Genomic DNA, 25,781 nt, shown 5'->3' with positions numbered 1-25,781 from the left:
CACCTTCTATTGTATAAACACTACACCCCTCCGCACCATACCTCTCAATTGTACATATTTTTGCAGACTGTCCATATTTTTTGCCTCATATTTTTGTTTCATTTTTCAAAAAATTGTGTTTTTCTGGAAAATTAGTGTCAAATAATTAAAGACTGAAAGGTCGCCTCATAACTTTTTTTGACTTTTATGATAAATAGGGACAGATATGATAAATACAAGGAACATTTATTTTAACCATTTTGTTATTGTGTTTTGTTTTATAATTTTAAGTGGGAAAGCTTTGAAAATTGCCTGTTTTACTCAAATCTATTTTTAGTTAAAACTCGGTCGAGCAATCCTTAAAAATGTGCACGAAAGAATGCTAGTCTTGAGCTTTCCATTTTAGCCAGTAACCAGGTTTTAATTGAAAGATAAACTCATGCTCATTCTGCTATAGAAACAGAGAAGCATGCCTGCTTATTTTTCACTTGCCTTTTAACCCCTGGAATTGCCTGTTATTTAAAATGTGCGGGCTTGTGATCCAATGAGTATAAGACACAGTGCCTGCTTAAGAGCACCGAGTTTAGAGCCAGACCTATGACATCACAGGCAGCGAGCCCGAGGCAGCTCTCGTGCCGTCTTGGGGTGGAGTTAGCTCGGTCAACTGGAGGGTTGCTCATCGGATGAAGGATAGGAGTCAGGAGCTGGGGAAAGGTTTAAATCCAACGTGTTTTACGCAGCTGCCTTTCTAACATTGTAGCAAAATAAAATAGAGAACAAGGAAGAGCTACCTGGTGCTACTACTGTACCGGCAGAAGGTAAAAGCGCAGGACCGTGGTGGTAGGCTTTAATGGTTTTAATCGTTTGACAGCTCAGTCCAAACCAAGAGCGGGAGATTCCCAGAGGCAGACATCACTTAGATCCATGCTCAACGGTAAGACTGATAAATGCACTTCCCTGTGACATGGAAGTATTTTTTGCTACAGGACAGCTTTACATTTAATCATTCACTGGTGATGGGAGTTGAAGCCTGCATAGTCCCTAGTTATTTGGCGAGTTCAACCGACCAGTAGGGTCATGCAAAATAGTCACTTAGATCGTGGAATTGTATAAAATCACGTTTTCTTTTTCGTAAAGTGAATAAAATGTTGCAGTATCTAAGCTTCCGAAACTGTAATCAATTTAATGCAAAATATTCATCCGTTTGCCTTACTATGTTACTTGTTTTCAGGAAGCAGTAGAATTGCACGGCACCCTTGTAGTATTAGCTGCAGATTCTTGCTACCGCCCTTCATTGCCAATTGGTGTTATATGTAAAGTTTGGGTTTACTGTTTCATTCATATAGACATTAAATGGGGTCCACGTAGCGTAGATCTGCTGGTGTTAGTGAATAACATGTACCCTTTTCTTTAGAAGCTTCTGTGTTTTACAAATTAAAAGTCTGACAAACTAAATCATCACTAGGTTTGGCCTTATTAAAGAAACTGATGTCTGCAAGAATTCAGTTCAAAGCATTCCCGATGCTGATGTTTGTAGAGATCACATGGAGGACTGATGCAGCTAGTGTCAAATAAAGGATTGATGTGGCATTTCTAAATGTATGAGGACTGGTGATTTAATGTGTGTTATAGTCCGATGGTAACCATGGTGCTGAATGGTGTTAGATATAATACAGGGAGGTAAAAACACGCTGCCTTCTGTTAAAAAAACGGAAGACATATTTATTATCTAGGCAGTCCTGTGTTGTTGGTTTCGTTTTGCAACTGACCCATAGCCCAAAGGTTTACCTTGTACTGTAGACTTCATCTTGTGTTGCTTCTCCTTGGGATTGGTTGTGATGTATTACTAAGGCACATGTTTTTAGGAAGGGAAGGTTATACGAGTCCGTGATTTAAGCACCATTTCATACTCTAGGCAAGTAAGCATTTAATAATAACGCACAGGACAGTAGAAAAGTATGCAATTGTAGTTTAGAAATCTTAACAATCCGGTAGGCATTCCTGCAGTTCTTCCTTTCTGGAACGTAATTTACAATCGTTTATTGTAGATTGGGAGAAAACATATTTAGGTTCATGCCCTCAAGCAGTAGGCTGGTCCATTGTGTAACAAAGGTATCTTTCACTTATGTTAACTTAAAACAGTTTCTTGTTTCAGTTTGCTGTTGTTTGGCTGTTTTGTATGCTGCATGTATAGGAATTGTTCTTCTTTTTTTTTTTTTTTTTATATTGTTGCTTCCTCTTGATTTGCATAGTGAGATGCTATGTCTGGAGTGCACAGTTCTGATCTATCACATTTTACTTGCATTTCATAGTTGGGCAGCTTATAATTTAACTGACATTTGCAAGCAAAGCTGTTTTCACAATGTGGGTTTTGCTTCATTGTATCTTTAACCCACTTTGCTTTGTCTCAGCTTTTTTATATCATTGGAATTGTTTCTGACAAACTAATTTGGGTTAGTAAGAACAACCTGCTTTTACCTGTTTGCCTGCTCCTGCTAACTGTCAATGTTAGAACAGAATAAGTAAATGTGGTGTGTTGCCAGTATAAAACATATTTTCTTGTACAATGTGGACTTGATGTTAAACACTAATGAGGTCAGTAAAACATCTTTTTTGCAGAGTCAAGTGAGACAAAGGTGTTTATTTAACATATCTGCTAGTGTTACAGGGGAAGATGGTCTATATGGATTGCAGTGATCACCTATGTATGTAATCCTATTTCTGTAGCTAATGGTGTTTGGCAAAGTCGCAGTAGCAAGAAAGAGTTTTTACATGCTAAGAATGTTTCAGACTTCCCAGACATTTTACTTTCTGAGAAACATAAGCCATTGCAGTGCTGCATTTCAAATGCCAGTTTACTAGAAATTATTTTAAAGCGGATTTATGTTGATGCAGGAATGAACTTTTTATTGGTTTGGGCATACTGTGTCACTGGTCATTCTTATGTATACAATTTTTAGGTATCTTAATATTGTTAAAGATTATCTGTATCTTAACAATCTCAGTGGTCTAGCTAATTAACACTACTTCATAACTGCTAAGTACTTGGGTAAGTGTTTTAGAGACTGCTATTTTTTGAGGTTTATGTTATAGGGAGACACCAACATAGCCCATATCCTTCTAAGTATGCTTACTATATTTTGCTTGGAGAATTTGGGCAGAGTTAACATGGAGTCTGAATTTTCCATTTTCATTTGCAATACGGTCAGTTGGGGGATAAAACATTGAAAATTGTCATTGTACTTTGTGTGTGAACCGACACAGCTGTGCTTCTTTAATTGTTAGTTAATTTAATGGTACACACTTTATTCTATTCGTAGTTGGCCAGTTGGCCCTGTTTATTATATTGTTAGTTGGGGGAGCCAGGACCTATTCCAATAAGTGACAGTAAATGAAGTGCATAAGGGAGGGAAATCATTCCTGGCTGGGATGCCAGTTCATTACAGAAGTAACACACACACAGTGGCAATTTTAGAGGACTCCCAATTTACCTTCTGACATATTTTTAGGATGGGGAGGAAAACATAGCCCCGGGTAGAAACATGCACAAACTCACAAAGGACATCTAGGTACTATGTTAATAGTGAGAACCTAGCAAAGGCCCACCCTTTAACTTCTGCATATTTAATTGTCTCATTATCTTCTGCCTCTTCACTTTCTACTAAAAAAAAAAAAGTTTCCTACATTTCCTGGAACTAGTGTCGCCCAGATACAGACTTGCTGTATCCTGGACTTTTTGTATGCAGGTGGCATGGACAAGTAGCTTGCATCCTTCTAAGTTGGGAGTTGCTGATTTTGAAGGCTTAGTGTCAGTTATTCTAAAGTGTATTAGTTCTGGTTTAAGCACTTGGGCTTTGGGTCAGTTTTCTTACATTAAGAAGGTGTGGTCTGCACTCTTGTGGGAGGCTGGATTCTCCCATTCTAAGCTGGGAATTTCTGGTCACAGCCTTATTGTGTCTGCTTATTTGAACTGTTTCTTTCTGAAACTGGTGCACCTTGTTGCTGTAGCATAGACCAGATTCAAGCCTGCTGAATCTAGCTTTGTTTGTATAACTTGAGCACTGATCCAGGCCATCTTTATTTGGAGACTGTTCCCCTGCACCCTAGCAGCAGGAGTGTGCAGTTAGAACATGTCTGAAGACTGCTGGAACAGGGCTCAGTTTTGAGCTTTTTTTGGTTAATTGGGTAACTTGTTTAAATCAGTTTGTTCGTTTTCTATTGTGTGTGTCTGTGTGTGTGTCTGTGTGTGTGTGTGTGTGTGTGTGTGTGTGTGTGTGTGTGTGTGTATATATTTATTACTAGGGGCATTCACTACAACTCTGATCTGAGATGTATAACGGTAAGTATCCTTTTCTGTGCATTTAAAGTGTTTTTTTTATTGTATCTGCTTTATTTTCTGAAAAAAAAAAAATATGTATATGTATATGTATATGTATATATATATATATATATATATATATATATATATATATATATATATATATATATATATATATACACACACACTTGTTTCCCACATTTCTAAGCTAGCATAGTCCAGTTTTCAGGTTAAGTGCTGAATTCAGGGCTGTGTTACAAATCTCTGTGTTTGCCCATACCTTACTTGGATAGAAAGAAGTTTCTCTGCTCACCTGTGAGAGAAGGGAGCTTTGAGCAGCCTATTTGTCCCTGGAGGAGTGGTTTCAGCCCAGAAATTAGTAGTTTATTGACCATTTTGGGCTAATTTCTATCTCTTTCATTTCCCTGCTATAAATACTGCCTTTGCCCATCTTACGGGCAGTGGTGGTTAGCTAGAGTATAACTATATTCCCGGTTCCACAAAGTCTCCTCTTCAATTTTTCTCTTGGAACTAGACAAACTTTCTACTTAAGCACTCAAGCTATTCATTTTTCAGCCCAGCACTTGCTCAAAACTCATAGCAAGCACTTATAAACCGTAGCACTAGATCCTCCTATACTGTGCAGAAGGACAAGGCTCTCTATTCGACCTTACCAGCCATTCAGTAAAACAGTTCACTGTATCTATCCATGCATATCCAAAGGGCAGTTTCAGGCGTACTCTCCAGTCCATCTGGTTAATCTGGGCATTTTGAGGCAATGTTACAACTGCCTCATGTACACAGACAACCCTCTCCTCCTACCACCAAGCACTAATACATGTGAGAGATGCAATTATGCAGCCAAACTGGAGACTAGGCTCTCTCAACCCAAGACTGGATCAGACAGTCAAGTGGAGAAGAGAAATGCTTGCATCACACCACCAGTCTCACACAGACCCATTAAACCAGCACTGGCAAAAAACACACATAAATACACAAAAACATACTCGGAGGCTCTAAATAAAAATCTGCAAAAGCAACAGAGACCTCCAAAGCAGACATCCAAGCAACCTCCACCCCCAACACAAATCATGAAACACATACTTCACAAAACCAGTGTGCCATGCAATCACAGCCCTTAAGGCAAAATAACATACCCAACATACTAGTAATAGGTGACTATAGTCAGGCATACTGACGTCCCATTCACTAGGCTGAATAAGGAGTAGGTTACTGTTCGCTGCCTGTTGGGTGCCAGGATCTGCCACATAACACAAGCACTCTGGTCACTCCAGAACAGGTACAAATACGACTCTGTCATTGTCCATGTTGGTGTGAATGACCTGAGCTGTACCTCCCTGAACTACATGAAAAGACATGGAAGAGCTCTCTGATCACGTAGCCCAGGCCGGTATGACCCTGACCCCGAGTAGCCCAGGCCGGTATGACCCTGACCCCGAGTAGCATTCTGCCCTCACCAAGAATACCACTGTGTAAAGGAAAAAATATCAATTTCAACAATTGGCTAAGTTTCTGGTGTCATTCAAAGGGGATCCAGTGTCTGTCCACCTGGGATGACATGCTTGACAAGCCACGCTGCTTCGTTAGAGACGGCTTGCACCTGTCACCCTTAGGCCTTCGAATACTGGCCAAGGCTCTTGCCACCCCCATAGTGCCTTTTTTTTTTTAGGCAAGGCTCAAAAGACAAACCCAACGCCATAAATAGCACAAGTAACAAAAAAACTGAGGGTAATGCTACTCGGTGCCAGAAGTCTAAATCTCAAAATGCACACACTCGAGAAAATCGATATATGTGCAGTAACGGAAACCTGGTTTAAGGCTCCAGAGAGCACCCCAGCACTACCAGGCTACAATTCATACCATACATTTCGGCCACAAAACCCGGACCGAAATACAAATGGCGAGGGCGTATCCGTAATCATCAAGGATACACACAACACACCTCCAGGTTAGTGGCACAGCTCGATGCTTCAGAGATCATCCACGTACAACTAACAACGGTCAAAACTGCAATTCAAATTGTAGCTTACTACAAATCACCCACCATGTCCCAGGACCCCCATTCTGCATTTTTGGAAACGCTGGGAAATATAAAGGTCCTACCAAACACCCTAATATTGGGTGATTTCAATTACCCAAACATTAACTGGGAGAATTACACAAGTACCATCTCCCTTGCCTAACATTTCCTAGAATTTATAAACTCAAATGCCCTGGATCAACGGGTCAACACTCCCACCAGAGGTGACAACATATTGGACCTGGTCATCACCAACATGGGCAATTGGTGCTCCACACTGGAGGTCAACCCCTCGCTGCTTAGGTCTGACTGTAAACAAATCACTTTGGATATCCACATTCCACCCCCACCCCCAGAAAAGGAAACCACCATCAAAAACATTTCAAAAGCAAACTTAACATTACTTAAGACCTAGGTGGAAAGTTTCAAATCCCCCATGCTAAAGGATAACGCTGTCCAAGCTGCGAAATCCTTTTACTAATGCATTCTACGGGCACCTACAAGAATGCATGGATTGTGCTTTCCCAAGCAAAACCACGACTCACTCCTCCAAGAAAAAGGAAACCAGTCTGGTGGACTCCTGCCATAAACAAGCTATACAATAGAAGGAGGAAACAAGTACAGAAAAGAGTACAATCCCTAGAAGGGAAGACATCCCTGATCATAGAAGGGAAGACATCCCTGATCAGTATCGGCAAGAAACTATGATCCCCTCATAAAATCATCCAAGCCGAGCTTCAAAAGAAAAATTGCCACGGACTCTAAAGATAACCACAAGACATTCTTTAGCTATGTCAACAATCTGTGTCAATGCTCAGATCTGCTGTGAGTTAGTGCAGAATGGCACAAAATATACAGAACCGACCAATATCGTCAACATCCTGGCAGACGGGTTCAACGCAAACTTCACCCCCTCTCACACCCAAAAAGGCCCATAACCATACCAGAAGAATGTAGAGCCCCTGAAATCACTGACACTCAGGATAAAACAGCCCTCTCCAAAGCCAAAAACACAGCATCAGTGGGACCGGATGATGTCCCAGGCTGTGTCCTACACAAGCTCAAAGATGAACTAATCCCTCACCAAAACACACTGTTCAAACTCAGCCTCTCCACGGGTTATGTCGCCCTATAAGCCTGACTAGCTTGGTCTGCAAGGCTATGGAGTGCATAATCATGGAACTCATTAACAGAGACATTGGGAACCTCCAAACACTGGACCCTACCCAGTTCGGCTTTGTTATGGGCAGATCATGCCTCCTAAACCTGGTGGACTTCTTTGAGATGGTTACCAAAGCTATAGACGAGAGAAAGGTGGTACACACAGCCTACCTAGACTTGGTTACCAAAGCTATAGAAGAGAGAAAGGTGGTACACACAGCCTACCTAGACCTCACAAAGGCCTTCGACACCATTCCCCATTCTGGTATTAGACAAGCTCACCAGCCTGAACATAAACCCCTCTGTTACAAGATGGGTTGCCAACTGGCTCACAGACAGAACCCACATGGTAAGAGTTGCGGGAGCTAGATCAGACTCTAAACCGGTTACAAGTGGCATTCCCCAGGGCTCAGTCCTAGGACCCCTCCTGTTCGGCATATACTTCAGAGGTACAGGCAAGCACAGGAGGACTATGGCTGACCAAGTTCGCTGACAACTGCAAACTAGGGGCTATAATTGACTCTCCGGCTGACACAGACATCCTTCAAAAGGGTCTCATTGAGTCGGATACCTGGTGTCAAAAATCATGGCCTCAAGCTAAATGCCAAAAATTGCATAGTCATCCCCTTTGGAAAAAACAAAGTACCCACAAACTACCACATAGGTGGTAGTCCCCTAAATGTAATAAGGGATCTGGGGACCCAAGTAGATAGTAATCTCTCCTAATCACATTGCTAAAGTGGTTAGAAAATCCTTCTACGTGGCTCATCTTATCACAAAGGGTCTGCCTCCAGATCAAAAGATGTCATTGTGCCCCTCTACTCATCACTCATCAGACCCATCAGAGTGCAACGCCCCATTTGAGATGTACCTTACAAGACACCTGCAACAGCTGGAAAGACCACAGAAGTACCTCACCAAGAAGATCACTGGCCTCAAACAGATGCCCTATGCAGCTCGACTGAAGAAACTCCAGCTGTACTCTGTTGCATACCGCCTACTCAGAGGTGATCTCTGCCTGACATACAAGGCCATGTACAACCCAGAATTGATGGACATGCACCACCTAAAGAAAACCTTATCCCCTCGAGCCACACGCTCTAGGGATCTAAACCTCACCGCAACAATAAATAGGACGTGCTGGTGGGATAGATTCCTGTCCCCGAGACTTCCCATGCTTTGGAACAAGATTCCAATCTACGTTAGAGTTCCTCGCTAACACTCTTCTTCAAGAGAAACCTTGACGAGTGGATGGGAAACAGAAAGTTTACCCCGGGGATCACTTCAATGGCTCTGCTGGACAGAGGCACAGGGAACTAATCCTAAGGGGGCAGCGAAAGTGAACCCATTCTGGCTAGGTTTGTAAATGCCTTCGGGAAAATGGCCTAGTACCTACCTATGAACCTATAGAGAAGGTGGTGGGACTACTGGACAATCACATGTGATGAGGAAAAAAAAACCCTACTATAGGTGCCCTTTTTTTTTTTTTTTTTTTTTAGTGCTAGTATTCTTTGTGGATTTTTTGTTGCCATAATTTGCTTTATAAGTGGAATGGTAGATGTAATGCATGTAGGTAGTTCAGAAAAGTGAAGATGATGTAATGCACATGTCAGGGGTAAACTTCCCAGGGTAAAATCTCTGTTGCTAATCTCATTGCAGCATTTCCTTTCTGGGGGCAGGGCATTACGAGTTATCTTGTCACTTGCTGATGTGAGTAACATATTGTCGCTATGGCCTATTGCACATTGAACTTGGCCATTTACAATGAGGAGTTGAGTTTTAAAGGAAAACTCTACCTTGGATCTCAAAGAATATGTTCTTTTTTCATTGCATTCTTGCATTCTTTGCCATTTTAATGCATCAAAAATTGTTGTAACCACTTAACATATTTTTAATATGTTTTAGCAGAAAATGGCCTTCATGGGGCCGGATGTACTTTTGCAATCTTGTTTTACTACTTTGCCATTGGATTCTCATAATCCATCCTCTTCATAAAAGTAATGCTGCCTCCTCTCCCTCTGACAGCCACACCCACACAGACCCACATGCCAGCAATTCCAGTGCCCTGACTGCTAATTAGACCTTGGATATCTGGGTTGTAGTCATGGTTTATTCCTGTGTGTTACTGGAGCGGTCTTAATGGCCAAACTCATATTTGGTCATATTAGCAACAAATCAGTATACTAACACGATACATCATAAGGAATGAGCTATTTATGTTTTATTTGCAGCAATTCCATTTTGTATTCCTGTTTTACAATTGCATTAGTTTGAAAATAAGGTTTGTATTTTCTTTCATATAACTCCACTGTATTATTGACATGAATCAGTGGGGAAGTAACTGAGATGTACTGCACATGGTCCTGACTAGGAATAGGGGAAGCAATTTAAATTGTAGAAGTAACTGCAGCTTATACCATTCTAAAGGTGGGAAGATGGGGAAAATCATGAGTATTAAAATGTAATGAATTGCTGTAAGTTAGTTAGCTTCCAATTAAATTAATCTATTGCCCAATAGCTTTCTGAAAGAATGAAACCTGCTACATATTTTGCCACTGTGCAGGAAATGGGGAAAAGTTTTTTTTTTTTTTTTTTTTATCAGAAGTGTTCAATATTCCCTTAATCTGTCTTCATTATGGTTATTAGACATGTTTGTGGGGTATATTAGGTTTTGCCATGAAAATGGTGTCTACTGCAGTTTATTGGCTGATGAAACCTTGCACTTGTATAATGTAAAGTCATGCACAGGTGTGCACAGAGATACACACGTGGATTCACTTCACTTTGCCGAAAACTAATTTGACTGAATTTCAGTTCACCGAGACCGAATTGCTGAAAGCTCAAATCACCGAAAACTCATTTGACCGAATCCTATTTCACCAAAAATAGTAGTGGCAGTATATATGCCCTTTTCCCCACTGTAGTGCAACCCTGGAGTTGGTATATATAGTTTGGTGTGGGGGGCACAGTCCCCCACATTTGAGCATTTGAGGGGTGTAGCCCCAACCTAATTTGGTTAAAAACTACTTACCCTCTTAGCAGAAACTGGACAATATTAAACCAAGCTAGGTGAGGGGGCTACACCCCTACACTCCCCAGTGTTGGAGGCTGTGCCCCCCACACCCCCCTCACTATATATACTAACTCCAGGGTCGCACTACAGTGGGGAAAAGGGCATATACACTGTCACTACTATTTTCGGTGAAATGGATTTCGGTCAAATGAGTTCAGTGATTTGAAGTGGATACACACACACACACACACACACACACACACACACACACACACTGAAACTGAAATCTAAACCAATGCACAGAAGATTAATTACAGATTATATGGAAGCAAAACGGTCACTATGTAAAACTAGAGTGATATGTTCAGTGGAAGAACTGCAGTTGGAATGTGGAAAGTTTTGAAAGAGAAATTGAGTGCAAAAAATCAAAAACCTTTTTTAACATCAAGATCTAGGCATGCAATGTTAGGGGGATATATTTCTATAAGAACAAGATGCTTGATTTAAGGTGAGAGACAAAAAAATATAAGAAGTGGACTAGCTTCAAGATTCAAAGAAACGTTATTGTCATTTAGGAAACACAAGTGCTACCTAAATGAAATTTCTAGTCTCAGCTCTTTTACAGGAAAACACATACACAAAAAGACAAGATGTGATGGATATTAAAGAAAAAAAATAACTATATTACAAAAAGTAAAAGTCTAGGTAGCTGATGCATATGTTTGTACACTATTTGTATACACTGGGCAACACTGACTACTAGATTAACACATGAAAAGAAACGTGCACTAGACACACAGGTGAGATTGGGTGATATTGCACATAATGAAGTGATTGGAATTGCACTTGAATGATAATATATTAATTCTAGTATGCAATAAACAGAATTACTGTATAAAAAGGAAAAGAACAAAAGTGTAACAGTCTATTAAGGCTTTGATACGTCCAGATTTATGTCTGCATTAATGAGTCTTATTGCAGGTGGATAAAAACTGTTCCTGAATCTGGAGGTTCTGTAGTGGATACTCCGTAACCTTCTAACAGATGCAAGTTTAGTGAATCAACCATAAGCTGGATGAAAATTGTCACTCGGTATTTTGTGGGACCTCTTTTTACATGTCATTTCAAAGAGCTCCTGTAAGGTAGAAAGTCTAGTGCGCACAATCTTTTCTGCTGTTCTTATTCTTTGCAGCTTCTTCCTTTCTGCCATTGTGCTGTTAACAAACCATACAGTGCAGTTGCTGGTGAGAATGCTATCTCCTCTGTAGAAGATATTTAGAATTTAGAATATTTTAAATAAATATTTAGAGCATTTGTAGAGAGCTTTGCTTTTCTAAGCCTTCTTGGGAAGAGTAGTTGCTGGTGGGTTTTTTTAATTAGTTGGCCTGTGTTTGTACTCTTGTGATATGTGTACCCCCAGGAACTTAGTAGCTTATACTCTCTCTCCACTTCTTCACCATTGATCTTGAGGGGCAGGTGCATGGCAGAGCTTTTTATGAAGTTAATAATGGTTTCTTTTGTTTTTGACATTTGGGTCCAAATTGTTGTTGTTGCACCATTCAGTCAGGGAGTTGACCTCATTCCTATACCCACTCTCGTCATCACCACTTAGGAGTTCGACTACTGCGGTGGTGTCTGCAATCCTGGATAAGGATTGTGAACAGTAGAGGACTCGGCACACAACCCTGGGGTGTTCTGGTGTTGATTGTAATACTCCCTGAAGTATTATTACCAGCACAGGTCCTTTGTGGTCTTCAGTCAGGAAATCGAGGATCCAGTTGCAGAGCCCTTTATTTATGCTAAGGTTGATTAGCATTTCTATAAGTTGCATTGCAATCACTGTGTTGAATGCTAAGCTGAAATCTACGAACAGCCTGGCATAGTTCTTCTCTTCAAGATGCTCCAATGTGAGATGAAGTGCCACTGAAATGGCATCAGCAGTTGATGTGTTTGCCCAGTAGGCAAACTGCAGCAGGTCAAAGGATTGGGCTAGTACTGTAGCCAAAGGCCTTTTAACCAGTCGTTTGAAGCCTTTCATTACAGGCCAGTGACCCTTACACCAAATGTAATCATTTAGGCAGGTGGGGTTGGCTTTTTTGGGCAGATGGTTTATGTTGGTAACACTGAAGCATGCTGGCACTTTTTCCTGGACAAGTGAGGTATTGAAGATGTCTATCAGGACTATGCTGAGCAGGTCTGTACAACCTTTCCCCAGAATGTTTCCTGGGGTTCACTTTCCTCAGTTAGTCCCTTATGCCCACAGCATTGAAGTTGAGTATTGGCTCTTTTTGGTCCTTGAGAAGCTTTACAGTCTCCAGGTTGTTTTCCTTTTCAAACCTGCCATAAAATGGGTTTAGACAATCCAGAAATTCAGTGCGATCATCACACTGAGCTGACTTGGTCTTGTAGTCAGTTAGCTGTTGAATACCATGCCACAGGCTTCATGAGTCTTTCACATCCTCAAAGTATCCTTGTATCCTCTTTTCATGCTCCCTCTTGACCTCTTTGATACCCTTTTTTAGATTAGCCCTTGTCAGACTTAGACCCTTCTTATCCTTTGCCATGAAAGCAGTGTTTCTTGCCCTCAGCAGCTCATACACCTTGCTGTTTAGCCATGTTTTTTTGGCTGGCTCTTATATTAATATTTTTGATGTTTGTTACATCTTCCATGCGTTTGGATATGTAAGCCATAGTTATCTCAGTATATTCATCTATGTTCACCAGATTATTCACAGTGGCTGCCTCCTTGAAGACATCCCAGTCAGAGGTCAAACTACATCTTTGAAAAATGAAATAAACCAGCTGGATAAACAAATTAAGAATAGTGTGAAACAAGATCAAGAAAATTTTGAAGAAAATATAACGATATTGAGCATAAGAAGAAACCTTTTTATAGATACATAAGATATGGAAGGAGTAAAGACATACAAATTCATCAACTGTGTGCAGATTCTAAAATTTATTCTTGGACACAACAGATTATAGATATATTCACCCGTTCCCACCTTAACAATTAGAAAACACCCCCCAAAACTGAAACCTACCACCCTTGCCGATGACAGTCTATCAGCCAACTTCCTAAAAATAGCTGCTGAATCCTTATCCTACCCTATTTCTATTCTTGTCAGTCGCTCCATACAAGAAGCTTATGTCCCGCAGCTATGGAAGGTATCCTACATTATTCCACTACATAAAGGTGGACACTCTTACGAATACTCATTATCATCCCATTGCCATTCCAGCCAACCCTCATCTAAAATACTAAAGAAATGTATACATTCTCAGGTAACACGATTCATAAACTCGCACCATCTCCTCTCCCCCACACAGCATGGCTTCTGACAACGCCATAGCACAACCACTGCTCTCTTTCACCAATCTGATCAACCAACATAGAAATATTAAGAACTTTGTATCTACAATATTTCTAGACCTCTCCAATGCATTTGACATGGTTTCACATTCCTTACCGCTAGACACCCTGACATCCCTATACTTTGCCCCTTCCATATATAGCCTGGTTTAAAAACTGTCAAATAGGCAACAATCTGTCCAGTGGCAGTGTACTATCCTCCTTACTCCCAACTACCATAGGTGTACCACATGGCTCCATATTAGGCCCACTTCTTTTCTCCATATTTACCAATAATCTCGATACCACCACACAGCATGTTTCACTTGTACAATACGCTGATGATTCAACTCTTATCTGTTCAGCTCCATCACTTCCCACCCTATAACAACTCATCCAGGAATCCTTTAGCTCTGTGGAAAGTTGGATCACTCAGATCGGACTTCTCCTAAACCCTAATAAAACCAAATTACTACTTTTCACCCCCAACAAAACCATTTCCACCCCTCTATCCTTCACCATTTCCTCCAAAAATGGCACTATTATCTTTCCCTTTGACCATACCAAACTCTTAGGCGTTAAAATTGATAAGTCTACACTTCGACATCCACCATTTCACAAACTATCAAAGTCTATAAAAAAAATGGGAACACTATATAGGCACCGGAAATCCCTCTTGAAACAAGCACCGATTACCCTAGCCCAAATTCACCTCTTGTTTACCCTAATGTATGCTGCTCCAATTCTTACCCAGCTTAGAAAACTTGACCTTGCCAGACTCTAATCCATGTTATAATAAAATTGTCAAGTTTGCAAACAACACCACCTTTAGAAACCACCATTGCCAGGCTAAGGGAACTGCAATGGCTACTAACCTATCGTCAATTAGTCATTGCCTACAATGTGGTAACACATACTAAGTTAACTTCTCACCCACTATAATACAAATCATCCGACAAACCCCTCCTCTGTATCTCTAGGGCTAACGATACTGCAGGAAAAGCACTGTTCTGGCACTCCATAGCTAGAACCTGGAATAATCTCCCTCCTGCTCTGATTTCTGCCCCTGCCCCTACCTCTTCTCACTTTAAAAAAACTCACTTAGAACACACAATGAATACGTACGTGGCTATGCCCATGTATTACACAATTCCTCAAATTATTCCACTCATATATCTCACTTCCAAATATACCTACTGTAATATATATTACAGTCTAGGTCTTCTCCTAATGCTGATTGAATTTGTATACTTATTCTGTTATTAACCACGTGTAACTTTTGTGTGTGTGTGTGTATGTATATGTATATGTGTATATATATATATATATATATATATATATATATATATATATATATATATATATATATGTCTAATGTTTTCTGCTGTATACTGTATTTTAACATGTTTGAAAATTCTCTGTATACAGTATTTTAACATGTTGTGTAAAAGTTTACTTACTGTGGAGCTTTTCTCCCTGGGCCTCTGCTGAAAATGGACCTGTGTCCAGTCGGACCATCCTGATCAACAAATGTAAAATAAATTTACAAAATCTTTTGGAAAACAGTTTGGCTCCACAAATGGGGTGATAAGTTGTCCTAGTGACATCCAGGTAAACTGATACTGGAATCAAATTAGATTATTTTGAAAACGGACTACACAAAGTGACTGAATTAGTAATAATGACCTGAGAACACTTCAGCAAGAACTTACAGTATCATTATAACTATTATTTACAAGGTCCTATAAATATGGGGAAATTCCTTAAGATTGAAGACATGTGCTTATTAAACCGGTCTTTAAGGGAAAGGGGAGTAGGACAAACCCAGAATCATATAGACTACTAAGTCTCCTTTCATGTTGTAGATAAATAATGGAGAAGATAATATTGGGTACGTTATTGTCAGAATTGGATAGTTTGGGACTTGGAAACATATATCAACATGCAGATGTTGAAAATAGATCTATTATGACCTGTTAACATTGTTCTATAATAACAGCTATGAATGAAAAATTGTGCTGTGATTTCACTTATATAGATTTAACTTCAGTATTTGACAGGGTCATTAACAACAGTGATCAATTGCAACTAGGTATCAATATACACTTGGCAAGATTGATATCTGCATGGCTAACAAGTAGGACATGGCAAGTATCCTGCAGGATTTTTACAGGTGAAATTCTTGGTTACAGTCAGGGTGTCCCACAGGGCTCTGTCCTAGGTCCTTACTTGTTTAGATTCTTTCAGACCTAATGTTGTCATCTGAGATATTCTACAGTCTATATGCAGGTGACCTGAAATTGGGTAAACTGGTTAAATGTGTTACAGATAAGGCTTGCCTGCAAAAGAACTTGACTAAATCGACCATTTGGGCACAGGAGAATAATATATTGATAAACGCATTGAAAACTAAGCATATGAGATTTGGGAGACATAAATTGAAAGGAGAATATTTAATATTTAATACAGCACACAGTGATGGAAAGTGTAGATTCATTTAATGACCTAGGTATATGGGTATATCCAGCTTTGAATTTTTCCTAATCATATCAACCAATTGGTTAATAGAACTGTAGGTTATATAAAAAGATTTATAAAGTCTAGGAAATCAAAAATGATGAGGTTGTTGTTAGTTACATTAGACCCAAACCGGAGTATGAAATGCCAACATGGAAACTTTATAAGAAAACAAATGTGAGTAAACTGGAAAGAGTACAGTGGGAATATACCAAGAGCATCCATGGATGTGAAAATTTAAGTTCTTACGAAAGACTGAAATATCTGAACTTGTACAGTGCCTGTTGTAGATGTCAGATTCACTGCTGCAGTATTCTTACAGGTTACCTCTTGCATTTCTTGAACTGTGTTCCTACTGGGGCATTTAGTTCTGATTTTATGGTAGGCCTGAACGTCACCTTTATGCCTTATGCTATGCAAGGAGCAATTGGGTGATGTTCAGCATATCTTTTTAAAGCAACATAGTCTTTGGTAGACTGGCCAGATGTTCTCCCATCTGTTAACAATACTACAGCAGTGAAGGCAATTCCATCTACCATTAAGGTAAGATTTTCATAGCTAGGTACTAGGCTATTGGCCCTAGAGCCTATACAAGCCTAGCCAAAAAGGTACCCTGGCTTTTGCCACCCAAGAAAATTATTTTCCTGTGCCCCTGTCAAGCAAAACCACAGAAGTGATCCCCGGGGTGAATTTCCTATTACCCATCCAATCATCAAGATTTTTCTTGGAGCACTAATGAGGAGTTCTGTCTGACCATAGATAGGTAGTCTGTTCCAGAGTATGGGAAGTCTCTGGGACAGGAATCTATCCCTCCAGCATGTTCTGTTTATTGTGGTGACAAGGTTTAGGTCCCTAGAGCGTGTAGCTTGGAGGGATTGGGATTTCTTTGTGGAGCATGTCCAACAGCGCTGGGTTTGACATAGCTTTGTTAGGCAGAGATCGCCTCTACTCCATCGCATATCGCTTACTCAAAGCTGGAGTTTTTTGAGACTGTCTGAGTAAGGCATCTGAGGCCAGTAATCCTCTTTGTGAGGTATTTTTGCGGCCTTTCCAGTTGTTGTAGATGTCTTGTGAGGTACATACCAAAAGGGGCGTTGTACTCTATAATGGGTCTAATGAGTGATCAGTAGAGGGGAACAATGACCTCTCTTTTTCTGGATGAGAAACCTTTTATGATGAGGTGTGCCATGTAGAAGGATTTCCTGACCACTGTGGCGATGTGATTATCAAAGGAGAGACTACTGTCCACCTGTGTCTCAAGGTCTCATCACATTTTCAGTGTTAAGTAGACTACCGCCTATGTGGTAGTTCATGGGTACAGAGTTTTTGCCAAAGGGGATGACTATGCACTTTTTGGCATTGAGCTTGAGACCATGTCTTTGACACCAGGCATCTGTCTCAGTGAGGCCCTTTTGTAGGATGTCCACATCGTTAGGAGTTTCGATTATGGCTCCTAGTTTGCAGTCATCTGCGAATTTAGTTAGCCAAAGACCTGCTGTGTTAGCCTGTACTTCAGAGTAGATACCAAACAGGAGAGGACCCAGGACTGAACCCTGTGGTACTCCACTTGTCACTGGTCTGAAGTCTGATTTGGTGTCTGCTACTTTCACAGTGTGGGTTCTGTCAGTAAGCCAGTTGGCAACCCATCTTGTGACATATGGATTTATACCTAGTTTAGTGAGTTTATAATTCCAGAGTGGGGGATGGTGATGAACGCCTTGGCGAGATCCAGATAGGCTGTGTGAACCACCTTACCCTCCTCTGTGGCTTTGGTGACCACTTCAATATCAGGTTTAGGAGACATGATCTGCCTTTTACAAACCCAAACTGTGTAGGGTCCAGAGTTTGGAGATGTCCAATGTCTTTGTTTGAGTTCCATGATGATGCGTTCCATGGCCTTGCAGATGAGGTTCGTCAGGCTAATGAGGCGGTAGTTCCCAGGGTCTGTTTTGGCCCCCCCCCCTTTTGTGGAGTGGGATAACTGTCACGGTGCGCCATTCAATGGGTACAAAGCCTGAGGTGAGGCTATGATTGAACATGATACTTAGGTGGGGTGCCAGTTCATTCTGTAGTTCATGTAAAAGGCAGCCTGGGATGTTGTCAGGTCCCATGGATGCTGTGTTCTTGGCTTTGTAGAGAGGTTTTTACCTGTTCAGCCGTAATTACAGGAACTTTGCATTCTTCTGGTATAAAGATGGGCCCTTTAGGGGGTGAGAGGGGGTATCTGCCAGGATGCTGGCAATATCAGTTGGTTCTGTATATTTAGTGTCATTGTGCTGTAACTCAGAGCAGATCTGAGTGTTGCCATTGAGATTTTTGACATAGCTATAGAACGCTTTGTGGTTGTCTTTAGAATCGGTGGCAATTTTGTTTTCATAACTAGCTTTGGAGGATTTTGAGGGATCTAGGCTTGTTACTGAGGCTGACCAGGGAATTCCTCCAATCATGGGATTGTACTTTAAACAGTTTCTTTCTTTTGTTGTAGAGTTTGTTTATGGCAGAAGACCCACCAGATTGACTTCCTTTTTTTGGAGGATATCATCTTGGTTCTGTTACACGAGTGCATGGATCATGCTATCCCTAAGTGCTTATAAAGTGCATTTGTGTAGGATTCAGCAGTCGTACCTCTATTGTCCATCTGCAAGGGTGTCGTGAAGTTTGCCACTTCTGTCTTAAGAAGCGTGAAGTTGGCTATGGAGAATTTTTTTACGGTTTTCCTAATGGGAGGTGGGAGCGGGATGTGGATGTCTAGGGTGATTAGCTTGTGGTCGGATCTGACCAACGAGGAGCTGACCTCTGGTGTGGAACACCGGTCACCCATGTTGGTGATTACCAGGTCTAGGATATTGCTGCCCCTGGTGGGGGTGTGGATAAGTTGATCTAAGGCGTTGGAATTGATGATTTCCGGAAAGCATTGTTACATGAGTAGTTTTCTCAGTTAATGGTGAGGTAGTTGAAATCACCCATTATTAGGGTGTTGGGTCATACCCTAATATTTTCCAGTGTATCAAGAAGTGAAAAGTGGGAATCCTGGGGCATGGTGGGGGATCTGTAGCAAGTTACAATTTGGATTGCGGTCTTGCCCAGAGTTAGTTGCACTTGGATAATCTCAGATGCATTATGCTGAGCCACTAGCTTGGAGGTGAGGTGTGAATATCCTTAATGAATATGGACACTCCTCCACCTCTAGTGTTTCAATTCGGGTTTGTTGGCAGAAAGGTGTGGTATGAATTATAGCCTGGTAATGCAGGGGTGCTCTCTGGAGCTTTGAACCAGGTCTCTGTCACTGCAGAGATGTTAATGTTCTCCATTTTAAGGAGTGCCTCGAGTGAGTGCATTTTGAGGTTTAAACTTCTAGCATTGAGTAGCATTACCCTCAGATTTTGCTTGCTTGTACCTGTTATGGTGGTGAATTTTTCATTTGGACCTTGCCTAAAAAAATGCACTATAGGGGTGGCAAGAGCCTTTGCCAGTATCCAGAATCCCAAGGGTGACAGGTGCAGGCCATCTTTGGCAAAGCAGCGAGGTCTGTCGATCATGTCATCCCAGGCAGACAGATACTGGATTCCCTTAGAATGACACCAGAAGCTTGGCCAATTGTTGGTCAATCCTTTTGTCCTTGTACTGTGGTGTCATTCTGCCTGATGGCAGGATGCTACTCAGGGCTAGGGTCATACGGGCCTGGGCTACAAGATCTGAGAGCTCCTCCATGTCTCTTTTCATGTAGTCCAGGGAGGTACGTCTCAGGTCATTCACACCAACGTGGACAATGACAGAGTTGTATTTGTACTTGTTGTAGAGTGACCTGACCTGAGTGCGTGCGTTATGTGGAGGATTCTGGCACCCAACAGGCAGCTGACGGTAACTTTTTCCTTGTTTAGCCTGGTGAGTGGGACATCAGTGTGCCTGACTATAGAGTGTTGGGTACGTGTGTTTTACACAACTGTACTTATCTAAAAGGGGATCTTATTAAAGTATATAGGGCATTTTATAGACTAGTATCTCTGGGAATGTTTGGGGTCATCAAAAAATATCCGGGAATCATCAGACAACCTATGTAGAAGATTCAATAGGAATGAGAAGTGTACTAATTAGTTCTCTGAGAGAGTAACTGATGCATGGATCAGGCTACCAAATAACATTAAAGCAAGCACTAGTTTAGATATTTAAGAACAGCCTGGACACTTATGGAAACAAATGTTTTGATATATTGACAAGCTAGGTGGGCATTAATGTCCATGCTTGAAGTATGTATTTATGTAGGTATCGTATGTGTACACTCTCTCTCTCTCTCTCTCTCAAATACTGATTTACAAGGCATATGTAACTGCCATGTCATTAGATGACATAACATTCTTTTTCATAGGAGTATACAGTTTATTCATATACAGCGTTCTGAGTCCATAAATATTTACCAGAGACATAAAAGAGCAGTAATTGTGACTATAGCTGTTCAAAGTATGATGTTTGGAGCGTGGCAGTTTATTTCTGCATGAAGTGTGTTCTGTGATTGATGTAGTGAGAATGTTTGTTATGCAAGGGCGGTTCCAATCTGACAGTTTTAGTGCAGAGATATTGCAGAAAATGAGCAGTAGCTCTCTTGCCTTCCCATGACTTTTGCACTTTCTATGCAGTTGTGTAATCCCAGGGTCTGTGTGTTGGGCTTCCCCTGCAAGATATGCTTAAGTCATTGTTTGTGGAAATAGAGTTTACGTTTATAACTATGGTGATGTGCCAGTGTTACTGGGCATACATTAGTATCCTTGATGTCATCTTTGAACCCCTTGATCGAGTATATTCATACCTATCAGCTCTCCAGTATTTTGCTGAATGTCATTGTTTTTCTTCATGTGTTTTGTCTATTTCTCATAAAAACTGGTTTCATGGCAGATCACTGAAGATTGTAGTCACTAAAATATGACAGACGCTTGAGTTTCAAACTTCACATCCTTCAAAAAAAATGTAAGCTACTTCAGTGCCCATTATTTTAGCAACTATCTATGTTTCTAAAAGCAACATTTAAAGTCTTTCAATTTTTGTGGCCCCTTTTCCTCTGTTTTGTTTTTGGCTTTTAACAGAATTCTTGAGTAAAGTAGCTGAGCAGTATGGGTACATTGTGTGGTTGTACTATAGGTAATAAGGTACATTTAACAGATACAAAAATAATTTATTTGATGCTATTTGATCAACTAAACTCTTGCCTTATTGACGCAGATCTGGTGACCAGCGCACCTACCCATTTATTAAATGTCAATAAATAATCAAGTAAGGTTCTTGAGAAAAGCAGCAGGCATTCTAACCTTCTAGGATGTGTTGCCTCACCGTAGCACAGCGAAGTAAAGATTACTCCACAACAGCAGACTAAATACTTGAACAAATTGCTAAAAACTGGTATAAGGTACTAGACATTTCCAACTAGGAGACTTGAACACTAATTACATGTAATACATATTTATAGTGGCAAAATTGCTTATAATTGTCATTGAGTGAAATCAGAATCCAAAGTGAAAAAGTTTTAAACTATTCAAGGGGCAGAAAGTTGGTGAGATATAGGGCTTCTGCCTGGGGTGGCACACTGTCCTAACAGTGTTGTCATCTCGCAGCAAGAGGCTCCCTGCTTTGATTCTTGACTGGAGTGCCTTCTGTGCAGAGTCTGCATGTCTGCCCTGTGTTCACGTGGGGTTCCTCTGGGTGCTTCGGTTTCCTGCCACATTCCAAAGACATGCAGTACTGGGATTGAACACACTAAATTTGGCCGTAGGTGTGTGTGCGCATGCGAGTGTATGGTGTGAAAGTGCAACCATGACAGGGTTAGCCACCCAGTGGTGTAAGCCTTGGCTAGATTGTCTCTGCTGAAGTGACATGCTAACCCCATATGCAAAAATAGGAAAAAGTGGTTGCGGATGGATTAATGGGTGGATATGGCTTCTGCCTGCAAGCTGTTATTTGGTAGTAATCTTGGAATGTGTTCTTTGGCAAGCATGGAGAAACAGTCCAAGAAATTAGGTGAGGACTGAAGTGACACAGACTACAAATGCCCTAAATTTGAATTGAAAACTCCCCTTTATAATTGAGATACTTCATGTCACATTTTTATTTTTTGTAACGAAGGTCATACCCATTTCTTTTTTTTCCTTATAAATCATAAAAAATACATTGCATTGAAGTTTCTGCTTATTTTTACCAAGCTGAACTGAGGTGGGCTACCAGCCACAACTCTGAGCTGAGACACCTGCTTTTTGCTTATTTATAATATTTACTGCACTTTCTATTGCCTGCCTCCTACTTTTATACTGTATTTCTTGTACTAAACTACATTGTTGTACTGCAGTTGCCTGCAACACCGTGCCTGTAAATTTGAATTTTATTGTTTTTTTTTTTATTTAGCAAGCTTTTTTGTTTCCACCGTTTAAGTAATTTACTGGTATTTTTCCACTGTTTTAAAGCTATCTGTTCTGCCTGATCTGGTTTTCCTGCCAGGCAGTACTTAACTGACCTGTTGACTGTTTAAATAATTCTTCAGAGCCTCCTAGCTGATTTTCTGCTGTTTTAATGTTTTATCAGTGTCTCACTGCTATTTTTGTGTTAGGCATTCTCCAGTGTTTCCCACTGAAATTAGGGTAGCTAGTAGCTTTAGCATAGTCCAGATCCAGGCCTGCTGCTTCTGGAATTATTTGTAGTGGTTTGTTTGTTCTGAGCACGTTCTCCAGGCCACCTTGGATTGGAAGGGGCCTATCTGCACTTTTTTGCAAGAATTGTGTTTGACTGGGGCTTGACTAGTAAAGGGATGCTGGTCTAGGGCTCAGAATAAGCATCTTTATTGGTCTTTTTGAATTTTGTTAGAGGTTTTTCAAGTTTTAGCTTCTGGTATTTAGGCCCTGCATCTGAGCAGGTTTCAGGTTGTTTACACATCACTCAGCACTGCACACTAGCATGCAATTGTGCACCAAAGCCAGACAAATTTTCCCTTAAAATACAGGCAGAAATATCCATTTGCTGAGCTCCTCCGTGATAGTTTCTGAAAAGCCACCCCTAGTGACAACAGTCTTCAACCTAGCATTATGGACAGTTGGACTACCCTTGTTTCCCCTGCCAACCGTATTGACTTGGGTCTCTTGAGGCAGTGTAGCAACTGCCTCGTGTACACAGACAACCTTCTACTAATAACACTATCTAGTACAGAGTGTGAGAGATGTATTTGCACCAAGAATCTAGAATCCTTGCTCTCTGTCACTCAAAACAGTAACACAGAAAAGGTTGTCAACTCACCCAGCACTACATATTTACATAGTACCATTACTCATACACAGACGACTACTCCTACACAGTGTGCAGCAACCACGTAAATCCACATATGCGGAGGTTCTCTCAAAAAAACTTACTGAAACACCAGAGACCTCCAAAACACAAGTCTGCTACAGCCAACACGGTGTCCACAGCACCCATGACACACAGCAACACCAGTGTCATATCCACCAAGCCCATAAGGAGTAACACTCAAAAAAAAAAAAATGTTCTTGTCATTGGAGGCTCAATAGTGAGACACATGGATGTTCCACTCACCAGGATGGACAAGGAGAAGGTCGCACAGTAAGCTGCCTGTCCAGTGCCAGGATTAGTCAAATCATGCATGCACTCAGGCCTCTCAGCAACAAGTACCGTATCATTATGACTCTGTCTTAGTTCATATCGGTGTGAATGACCTGAAATATGAAGAGAGACATGGTCGAGCTCTCTGAGTATGTGTCCCAGGGAGTTTTGTCACTAGCCTTGAGCAGCATACTACCCTCACCTAGAATGATACCACAGTATAAACAAAAATGATTGATTTTAATAATCTGTTTAGTGTTTGGTATCATTCCAGGGGGATCCAGTTCCTGTCTGCCTGGAAAGCCATGGTTAACGAACCTTGCTGCTTTGCTAGAGATTGTTTGTTTGGTTGTACTTGGCACCCCTAGCTTTCAGCTGCTGGCAAAGGCTTTTGCCTCCTCCATAGTGCCTTTTTTACACATGGTATTGAAAACATTACCGATGTGAAATTAACCAGTCAGAACAAAATAAGGGTCATGCTGCTAACTAGGAGCTTAAACCAAAACCTGCACCCCTGGATGCACTTCTCTTACTAGAAAATGTAGATGTTGATGTCTGTGCAGTCACAGAAACCTGGTTTAAAGCCTCAGAGAATACCCCAGCTCTGCAAGGCTACAATGCCTTCGACAACTTTAGACCACTAATTGATATTACAGATAAGTTGACCTCCTGTCTAGTTGGACTGGACAACTCCATGGAGTTACTCCAGGTCCAGGTTATGGTGGGTAAGGCCCCCATTCAAATCCTGGCCAGTTATAGATCCCCCTCCATGGGTCACAACACCCACGAAGCTTACTTAACCAAGCTGAAGACCATCCAAATTTTACCGAACTCACTTGTTATGGGGGATTTAATTTATCCCACCATCATCTGGGATAACTACTGTAGTACAAAGTTCCTTGACTTTGTGAATTCAAATGCCCTGGAGCAAATTGTCCATACCCAGACGAGGAAAAAACATTTTAGATCTGGCCCTCACAAACATGTCAAACAGGTGCTCTGCTGCAACTGTTGGACCCTCATTAGTTAAAACTGACCACAAATCAGTTTTCTTCAAACTGACACGAACACTAGAACTCACAAAGGGTGAAATTGGGCTAAAAAAATTCATCAAAGCAAAGTATACCCTCCTAGGTGAAGGTATAAATACATTCCAAGCCCCACCCCAAGCCGAAAGTGGCAACTACGCCAAAGCTTACACTATAAAGCCTTGTGCAATCACTTGCTGTAGCAGATAGAATCAAAGCCAGATCCAGATCCCAAAGTAAAATCAAGCTGCCATGGTGGACTTCCAGCATCAACCAACTCTACAAGAAAACAATAACAAAGACCCAGCAATGGAAAAGCAACCTCCTCAGCCTTAACAGGCAAATATGACAACTTGTCAAATCCTCCAAGAGCTCCTTTGAGGGAAACGGTACTGCCAAGGATAACCATAAGGCCTTTTACAGCTATGTACATAACCTAAAGTGTTGGACCCAAGCATGTGCAGAACTGGTGCCCAACGGTATAACACACACTGACCCTAGAGAGATGGCGTACCTGCTAATGGATAGGTTTGGCGAAAATTTCACTCCCTTATCCCTCTTAACATACAACCCCCCCACCTTGCATATCTTAAGATCTGGAGATCAAAGCCCTGTCCAAGGCAAAGAACATGGCCTTTATGTGACCATATGACATCCCAGGCTGTCTTCCAAACAGGCTAAAACATGAATTAGCATCACCGCTAAGTACCCTTTTCAATCCTAGCCTAACCACAGGCTTGGTTCCTGTGGAATGGAGAACAGCTACAGTTATCCCCCTCCAC

The 25,781-nt window shown here is 41.1% G+C and overlaps 1 protein-coding gene across 2 annotated transcripts in view; it reads left to right on the top strand.

Moving 5' to 3' along the window:
* Positions 1 to 545: 545 nt before the first annotated feature.
* Positions 546 to 25,781, top strand: part of FAR2 (fatty acyl-CoA reductase 2) — a 1,505,975-nt gene continuing 1,480,739 nt past the window's right edge. Inside the window, exon 1 of one of the 2 annotated variants that reach the window (XM_044088201.1) lies at positions 546 to 913. The gene's annotated coding sequence lies outside the window, so the exon portion shown is untranslated. The remainder of the gene's footprint in view (positions 914 to 25,781) is intronic. The other variant, XM_044088202.1, reaches the window with a different exon arrangement.

This window comes from Protopterus annectens, chromosome 11.part0 (assembly GCF_019279795.1).
Source record: "Protopterus annectens isolate FY-2018-M chromosome 11.part0, PAN1.0, whole genome shotgun sequence".
NCBI classification, from domain to species: domain Eukaryota; kingdom Metazoa; phylum Chordata; order Ceratodontiformes; family Protopteridae; genus Protopterus; species Protopterus annectens.
This window is presented reverse-complemented; position numbering and strand designations above follow the sequence as displayed.